This window comes from Sapajus apella, unplaced genomic scaffold (genome assembly GCF_009761245.1).
Source record: "Sapajus apella isolate SASKATOON/1434 unplaced genomic scaffold, GSC_monkey_1.0 scaffold98, whole genome shotgun sequence".
NCBI classification, from domain to species: Eukaryota; Metazoa; Chordata; class Mammalia; order Primates; family Cebidae; genus Sapajus; species Sapajus apella.
The window spans coordinates 6,671,856-6,678,984 of NW_022437038.1; the positions used below are offsets into that span (position 1 = coordinate 6,671,856).

At 40.2% G+C, this 7,129-nt stretch overlaps 2 pseudogenes; one reads left to right on the plus strand and one right to left on the minus strand.

Moving 5' to 3' along the window:
* Positions 1-218: 218 nt before the first annotated feature.
* Positions 219-940, minus strand: LOC116536094 (annotated as a pseudogene).
* A 25-nt stretch (positions 941-965) lies between these two features.
* LOC116536107 lies at positions 966-3,245 on the plus strand (annotated as a pseudogene).
* The last annotated feature ends 3,884 nt before the right edge of the window (positions 3,246-7,129 follow it).

Consider the following 7,129-nt stretch of genomic DNA (forward strand, 5'->3'; position numbering starts at 1 on the left):
TACACACCTCCCCCATATTTTGCCCACAAAGAAATTCCTAGTGAGTTGTTGGTTTCACCATGGCAATGCAAATTGATAGCTTATCTTTACAGGTGCAGTTACCCCCCAACCCCCTAACCCACCAGACATAAATGCATATCTGACTACATCTGCCCCATTGTGTCTATGTTATTTCATGTAAAATGCAGATTCCCCACATTTTTCCTCTGCCCCTTTTGTTTGTCATCTTTATGTTGTTGTTTGTTTTTTATTTAGTTTTATTTCATATCATAAACTGAACTCTGCAATCCAGCTAGGCATGGAAGGGAACAAGGAAAACATGGAACCCAAAAGGAACTGCAGTGAGAGTACGAAGATTCTAGGACACTGCAAGCAAATGGGATGGAGGATGCTCTCCTGAGCTACAGAAGGAATGGTCTGTTAAGATAAAACACAAGTCAAACTTTAATAAGTTCTCCGCAGTCAGCAATGGTGATCTTCTTGCTAGTCTTGCCATTCCTGGACCCAAAGCGCTCCATGGCCTCCACAAGATTCATGCCTTCTTTCACCTTGCCAAAGACCACATGCTTGTCATCCAACCACCCAGTCTTGGCAGTGCAGATGAAAAACTGGGAACCGTTTCTGTTGGGTCCAGCAATTGCCATGGACAAGATGCCAGGACCTGTATGTTTTACAATGAAGTTCTTGTCATCAAATTTCTCCCTGCAGATGGACTTGCCACCGTGCCATTACGGCATGTGAAGTCACCACCCTGACACATAAACCCTGGAATAATTCTGTGAAAGCAGGAACACTTATAACCAAATCCTTCCTCTCCAGTGCACAGAGCACAAAAGTTTTCTGCTGTCTTTGGAAACTTGTCTCCAAATAGCTTGGAGGAGATACAGCCCAAGGGCTCGCTGTTGACGGTGGTATTGAAGAACACGGTGGGGTTGACCATGGCTGATAGTACAGGGCTCCCGGCAATGGCAGCATCTACAAAGTGGCCATTTATGTCATCTTATATAAAAAAAATGCAGATTCACTAAACCAGACAAAGGCATGAATGACTATTTTCCCCTACTTCCCTCATACATGAAAATTGTATACTTCTCAACATCCCACCCTTTCCCCTTTAAATTTGGAGTCCTCAAAATCATCTTCGCAGAAGGGCACAGACCTGTCTCCCAGGCATGTTTTGGCAAATAAACCTCCTACAGTTATTGGGACTTAGCTCATCATTCTTCTCAATTGACAAAACATTAAAAAAATAATACAGACTGGACCTAGCCTGCCCCACACCCAGTGGAGAGCAAAGTTTCCTTCTATTTTCATAGCCAACCAGAACAACGTTCTATGCACATTTTGTCCTCAGTAAGAGGGCCTCTGGCCAAAATTTGGCTAGTGGCCCATTGGGATAAGAAGCTAACCAAAGTTCATGTGTTTCAGTGTAATTTAGAGAGCAGTGTGGAGAATATCATCTCACCAAAGGTGAAGATGGCATTACAGACATGAGGATATCTTTTTCTGGGACTAGTTTGAACAGGAAAACCAAATACCTTCTTTCAGACTGTAATGAAGCATTCATTAAGATAAAGATGGCTTTCTGGACAGGTGTTGTTGACCTGAGAAAAACTGGGGAGGAGCTTATAACGCTATTACTTTACCTGAAGAATTTCATGACTTTGAACAACCGTTGCCTGACTTAGATAACATTGATGAGGCCCAGGAGTTCAGCTTGGATCAGAGTAGAGTGGAAGAGATAACCATGAGAGAAGAAGTTGGGAATATCAGTATGTTACAAGAAAATTATTTTGGTGATTTTTGGAATGGGTGATCGTGAGATAATGAAAGAAGGCAGTGCTTTTGTGGATGATGACATGTTAGTAAGCCCTACTGCTTCTAACCTCATATTAGCGTCTGAACAGAGCATCAGCAATCTGAATGAGAAAATTAACCATTTAGAATATGAAGACCAATATAAAGACAACAATTTTGGAGAAGGAAATGATGGTGGAATATTAGATGACAAACTTATTAGTAATAATGATGGTGGTATCTTTGATGATCCCCTGCCCTTTCTGAGGCAGGGGTGATGTTGCCAGAGCAGCCTGCACATGATGATATGGATGAGGATGATAATGTATCAATGGGTGGGCCTGATAGTCCTGATTCAGGATCCTGTTGAACCAGCCAACTATGATCAAACAACACCTGTTACAAATGAGGAAGAAGCATTTGCATTGGAACCTATTGCTGTAACTGTTAAAGAAACAAAAGCCAAGAGGAAGAGGAAGCTAATTGTTGACAGTATCAAAGGCTTGGATAGCAGGACAATCAGAGCCCAACTTAGTGATTATTCTGATATTGTTACTACTTTGGGTCTGGCACCACCTACCAAGAAATAGGTGATGGGGAAAGAGACAGGAGGAGTAAAAAAAACTGTTTTCTTTACCTGCTCAGCCTTTGTGGAATAACATACTACTGAAGTTCTTTACATGCTGTCTTACACCACTTGTACCAGAAGACCTTAGAAAAAGGAGGAAAGAAGAGACAGATAATTTGGATGAGTTCCTCAAAGAACTTGAAAATCCAGAGGTTCCTAGAGAGGACCAGCAACAGTTACACCAGCAGCATGATGTTATCGATGACCCTATTTTGGAAGAGCCAAACCGCCTCCAGGAGTCAGTAATGGAAGCCAGCAGAACAAACCTGGACGTGTCAACTATGCCTCCATCACCACCTCAGGGAGTTAAGCAAAAAGCTGGACAAACTGACCCAGAGCCTGTGATGCCTCCTCAGCAGGTAGAGAAGAGGAAATACTGCCTGTAGAACTTCCCCTAGAAGAACCTCCAAATATCTGTCAGCTAATACCAGATATCTGTCAGCTAATATACCAGAGTTAGAACTTCTGCCAGAAAAAGAGAAGGAGAAAGAAAAGGAAAAAAAAAAAAAAAAAAAAAAAAAAAGAAGATGATGAAGAGGAAAAGGATGAAGATACTCCAGGGGGTAATCAAGATCAGGAAGAAAGAAGATGGAAGAAAAGGACTCAGCAGATGCTTCATGGTCTTCAGTGAGCTCTTGCTAAAACGGGAGCTGAATCTATCAGTTTGCTTGAGTTATGTCAAAACACAAACAGAAAACAAGCTGCCACAAAGTTCGACAGCTTCTTAGTTCTTAGAAAGCAGCAAGCTATTGAGCTGACACATGAAGAACCATACAGTGACATCATCCCAACACCTGGACCAAAGTTCCATATTTTATGAAGAGCTAGATGCATTACAGCTAGTGTTCATTTCATTAGTGCTTACAAATTGCCCTCATGTGTAGGGTATAGAGAACCCTTTGAGAAAACAAGATTTTTGTCTATACAAAATATTTGCCTTTTTCTTTCTTCATTTTTTTCTAGTATGTTAAATTTGTCAATTTCATCTTTGAGGGAAAGTGATTAGATAGGTTGTTTGTGTTCTGATGGAGAAAACAGCACCCCAAGGACTCAGAGGATTATTTTAACAGTTCAGAACAGATGTGTGCAATATTGGTGCACGTAATAATTTTGAGTGGCAGTTGAAAGTCATTTTTATCTTAGTTCATTACTGCATTAAACAGGAAAACCTGTCTGGGAAAATGCCTGACAGTTTAATTTAAAACTATGGTATGAGTCTTCGACAAGAAAAAAAAAGCCTTTCCATCAGTAGCACTGGCAATCTTCTTGTTAACCACTCTCCTTAGAGATGGTACCTGAAGTAACAAGTCATCCTCTTGAGATTTGTTTTAAGTGTAATATCCTGATGAGCAAAGATGTAGGTGAAATTGTATTGTGACTGATAGCCTTCAGCTACGAAAAGATAGGACTCACTTGGTTTAAAGTGTTCTATTTTGTAAATCATTCCATTTGAGTCTTTCTGATGAACTTGGCTATCCCCAAAATCTGTCATTTTACTGAGGCTCCAAAATGAGCAGAAATAGGCCTGATTAGAGTAGAGCAACGATCAAAAAACATAACTTTCTAGAAGCTATAAATCAAAGCTTTAAAAAGATGTTTGGATATATTTGAGTATTCAGATCATGAAGACAGAAAGTGCCCTGCCTACCACAAGGACAGACTGATGGGAAATTACATACCAGGTCAACTTAACCTTTAAGCAGACAATGTTGTAAAAACTAATGGCTTCTCTGATATTTTTTATAAGTTTTAGTACTGATCTCCTTTTCCAGTGCTGCACACTCCTGTGTTTGGAACTTTAATAGCTTTGCAATGAAATCCTATATCCAGTTTACTGTAATAAACTGAAGAAAAACACATCCAAATAAAGGTCTATATTAACAGATCAGATAGCATCAGAAATCATGTGACTATTATGATTATCAGAATATGTCTTAACTTTTTAGGGCAAAATTGACACTGAAAGTTCTAGCTTAAATGTTGACACTTGTGGGGAAAAAAATCACTTGAAACTCAGACTTCAGTATATACCCCACAATTTAAAATTATGTGAAATGTTTTAAATTTGTAAACTCATAATTACTGTTTTAATGATTCAGTTTCCTGAGAGTTTAATTGTAAAAAAAATTCTATTGCAGCTTTATTTTCAATATGATGTGCCTGTAAACCATGGAGTTTTCCCCATTTGTAAAAAGACAATGTAGATAATTGAATGTTTGATTTTAGAAAGGTCATTAGTTTCTTGATACACATTTTGTTAGTCTGGTTTTTGTTGCTTTTGGGTTAAATACTGTTCTTGAAAATAGTTGATGCTATTTTATGTATAACTTTTCCAATAAAAGTTGTGTTAGAAGCTGTAAAAAAAAAACTATTATAGACTGGCTACATTAACTTTATACGAAGTCTTAAAATGTCAAAGTTCTACAGCAACCAAGCAAACACCTAATCAAGAAAAAGGCACAATCAGATGGTAAGACATTTTGTGAAATTTTTACTCGACTGTAGCCCATCCTTCCCTCCTGGCACACCTGAGGAAGCAGCAGCCCTGCTGCTAATTCTCTCCCTGGAACCCCAGAGAGGAGAGTGGACTTTACTTGCAACATTCTAACCTGTCAAGGGGCTGCATGAGGTACCGGTCTCTGTTTTACCTAATTCAGAGCTCAGACAGGGAAAAGGACCATGGCTGGATCCTCAGGCTCAGGAAAAGCCACAGGAAATGGTGGGCACTACTCATGAACACTGCAAGAGGTCTACAAACTCACAGACACCTGGAGCAAGAGATCAGAGGTAGAGGAATACAATAGAACATCTAAGCCCAACCTCAGAGAAGCAGGGGTGAGGCTCTTTAGGAAATTCAGACATTTGTAAGCAGTTGTGCATTCAAGGGAATTGGGGGAAAAAAAAAAAAACAGGCCAAGGCAAAGTGTATAGCCAGAACAGAACTAAGAAGACCTTAAGACCTCACATGGGGCTGATCCCAAAGCTGACAGCCTGCCCTGCTAATTAGTGAAGTTTCTTTATCCACTTGTTGATTGATGGGCATTTGGCTTGGTTCCACGATTTTACAATTGTGAATAGTGCTGCTATAAGCATGCATATGCAAGTTATCTTTTTTGAATAAGGACTTCTCTGGGTAGATATCCAGTACTGGGATTGCTGGATCAAATGGTAGTTCTATTTTTAGTTCTTTAAGGAATCTCCACACTGTTTTCCATAGTGGCTGTACTGGTTTACATTCCCACCACCAGTGTAGAAGTGTTCCCTGTTCACTGCATCCAACAACAACATCTACTGTTTATTTGATTTTTTGATTATGTCCATTCTTGCGGGAGTAAGGAAGTATCACACTGTGGTTTCCATTTGCATTTCCCTGATCATTAGTGATGTTGAGCATTTTTTCATGTTTGTTGGCCATTTGTATATCTTCTTTTGAGAATTGTCTATTCATGTCCTTAGTCCACTTTTTGATGAGATTGTTTTTTTTTCTTATTGATTTGAGTTCATTGTAGATTCTGAAAATTAGTCCTTTGTCAGATGTATAGATTGTGAAGCTTTTCTCCCACTCTGTGGGTTGTCTGATCACTTTGCTAACTTACTTTTGCTGTTGAAAAGGTCTTTCGTTTAATTAGGTCCCAGCTATTTATCTTTTTATTGCATTTACTTTTGGAGACTTGGTGGTCATGAAATCCTTGCCTAAGCCAATGTCTAGAAGGGGTTTTCCAATGTTATCTTCTAGAATTTTCTTTTTCTTTTTTTTTTTTTTTTTTTTGAGACGGAGTTTCACTCATGTTACCCAGGCTGGAGTGCAATGGCGCGATCTCGGCTCACCGCAACCTCCGCCTCCTGGGTGCAGGCAATTCTCCTGCCTCAGCTTCCTGAGTAGCTGGGATTACAGGCACGCACCACCATGCCCAGCTAATTTTTTGTATTTTTAGTAGAGACGGGGTTTCACCATGTTGACCAGGATGGTCTCGATCTCTTGACCTCGTGATCCACCCGCCTCGGCCTCCCAAAGTGCTGGGATTACAGGCTTGAGCCACCGTGCCCGGCCTTATCTTCTAGAATTTTCATAGTTTCAGGTCTTAGGTTTAAGTCCTTAATCTATCTTGAGTTGATTTTTGTATAAGGTGAGAGATGAGGATCGAGTGTCACTCTCCAAAATGTGACTAGCCAATTACCCCAGCACCATTTGTTGAAAAAGGTGTCCTTTCCCCACTTTATGTTTTTGTTTGCTTTGTTGAAGATCAGTTGGTTTCAAGTATTTGGGTTATTTCTGGGTTCTCTATTCTGTTCCATTGGTCTAAATGCCCTTTTTTTTTTTTTTTTTTTTTTTTTTTTTTTTGAGATGGAGTCTCACTCTGTCACCCAGGCTGGAATGTGGTGGCACAATCTCGGCTCACTGCAACCTCCACCTCCCGGGTTCAACCAATTCCTTGCCTCAGCCTCCCAAGTAGCTGGGATTACAGGTGCCCACCACCACCACAGCCAGCTAATTTTTATATTTTTAGTAGAGATGGGTTTCACCATCTTGGCCAGGCTGGTCTTGAATTCCTGACCTCATGATCCACCCGCCTTGACCTCCCAAAGTGCTGGGATTACAAGCGTGAGCCACCACGCCTGGCCCTACATGCCTATTTTTATACCAGTACCATGCAGTTTTGGTGACTATGGCCTTATAGTATAGTTTGAAATCAACTAGTGTGA